The sequence below is a fragment of the Morone saxatilis genome, unplaced genomic scaffold (assembly GCF_004916995.1).
Source record: "Morone saxatilis isolate NCDOM2014 unplaced genomic scaffold, NCSU_SB_2.0 Contig18, whole genome shotgun sequence".
Classification (NCBI taxonomy): Eukaryota; Metazoa; Chordata; class Actinopteri; family Moronidae; genus Morone; species Morone saxatilis.
The window spans coordinates 8091529-8093590 of record NW_023339740.1 but is presented as its reverse complement, the minus strand read 5'-3'; the positions used below and the strand labels follow the sequence as shown (position 1 = coordinate 8093590).

The 2062-nt window shown below is 39.0% G+C and overlaps 1 protein-coding gene across 1 annotated transcript in view; it reads left to right on the top strand.

Annotated features, from left to right (window-relative positions):
- slc25a26 (solute carrier family 25 member 26) overlaps window positions 1-2062 on the top strand; it is a gene marked incomplete in the record, with an annotated part of 48587 nt that overhangs the window by 28966 nt on the left and 17559 nt on the right.

Sequence of the window (2062 nt, the reverse complement as noted above, 5' to 3'; positions counted from 1 at the left end):
GCAACAATTGAATGCTTGATTGGGCATACAAAAATATAAAACATTTGATAATTAAATCATTTATATCGCTGTATGCAGCAGTTGTAGAGTGTGGGTTTATCTTCTCTCACATGCATTGCAAACGTTAGAACGCCACAGCAACTACTCTATCATAGCATTATTTTTGAAAGTGTATGTCATTCACTAACTTCATTATTATATGTGGTAACAGTTGCGCTAGAAAAACACCTGTTCAGGACTGGAACATCCTCTGTGTGGACACCCAGTTGCAGCTATATCAGAATTTAATAGAAGCTCTTTCCTGCTCTTTATTTGGTTTGGCGAGGTTTACGCTCCAGCAACCACAGCCAGACTGTTGAATTGCATTACATTTGTCAAACTCACTGAGTATCTCTCATTTGCAAATCCTTTTCTGTTGTGAGAGTGAAGTATGCTGTTTAAATATACAGTAAACACTAAAGTATCTGACCTCTGTGCTGCTTGTCCAGGTATGTTTTTCTGCTCCAAGCGTTATTCAAGGGTTGGGTTCCTTTTTATTTCTGACTACCTTGAAATACATGATATACTCTGCTGGAGAGGATGCTGACTTCTTGCTTGAAACATTTGGCTTTAGCTTTATTTTTTTAGCTACATTCTTTTTTTTTTAAGTAATTTTTTGGGCCTTTTCATGGCTTTATTGGATAGGACAGCTGAAGATCGACAGGAAAGGTGGGTAGAGAGGGAGGGGATGGCACACAGCTCTATCGACTGAGCTAACCGGGCGCCTCTTTTAGCTAAGTTCTTGTTTTTAAACAAATCAGCTGGAAGCACAGTCAGCCAACTTGTGGAAATTTAGCATTAGAATTAGCTTACACTGGCTAATTGGCTAGAAATGAGAAACCTGCTTGTGTTTACTTCTGTGTGAAATTGAAAATGACTGTGAGTGTAGACTGGTAAATCTGCCATTATCACGGTAAATTGCATTATGTTGTTATGTGTAGTGCTGGAAGGGAAAGCCTGTGTGTGTGTCAGGGCTTAGCGAATTGTCAGTTGAAGAGTAAAGTCACTTGTTGATGTTTCTGTCTATAGTTATACTTCTTTTACAGTATTGGCCTGTCATGGAAAGACTGCTAGAATGTTTATGTGATAGCGGCTGTTTTTTCATTCAGAGATGTCCGGTATAGGCTGGTGAAATATGAAAAGTCTTAAACTTACACTTAAACTTACACAGACCATTTAAATAGTTGCTAAAATCTATTATATTGTTCACCAGACAATGACTGTCTTCTGAATATCCCCTTACTGTACATTGGGCTTCCAGTAGCAATACAATAACAGCTTTATGTCTTTACTTTGCTTTTAAAATGGCCTTTAATCATACTTCAGGTCATTATGAATATCTTAAAAAGCGTTATATTCAGCTCTCAGAAAGCAGATGCACCAGATACCCTTTAATTGTTTATATGAGGTCAGTTAATTTGGACTAAGTGCTTAATAAGTTTATTAAGTGGCATAAACACACTTCATGTATTGTCTCTGTGCCCTGGCTGGCTCAGAGTTGGACAAGTCCAGTTTGTAGTGAAGTGCTAATGTAGTCTGATGGAACATGTTGGAGGACGAGGTACCGATGGATGAAGGATCCTCTTGTTTCTGTGATCAAAGACGGATGACACAACCCAGTGTCACTTTATTTATTTCTCTCTTTGGTTTTGTTTTTGTTCCCTCTCTTCCTTCCTGTCCTGCTCTACCATTCCTGCAGCGCAAGATGACAGGATACACATGTGTGCGTTTTTGTTACCTATTGGGGACCTGTTGTGGTATTAACACCTTGTCATCACGGAGACCAAAGACCGGTCCTAATGCGGCCAAAAGCTCATTTCTGAGATCCTGGTTTGGGTTAGGGTCGAGGTGCTAATTAAGTTTAGGGTAAGGTTTAAGGTTGAATTTAAGTGTCGATAATAAATAAAGTGAATGGAATGTCCAAGGATAGCTGCACAAACCTGTGTGTGCATGTCTGCATTGTGTTTCTCAAAGTGAATAAGAGAATATACTGTGTCTGTTTGTCTTTGTGTGTCTTTGTGTG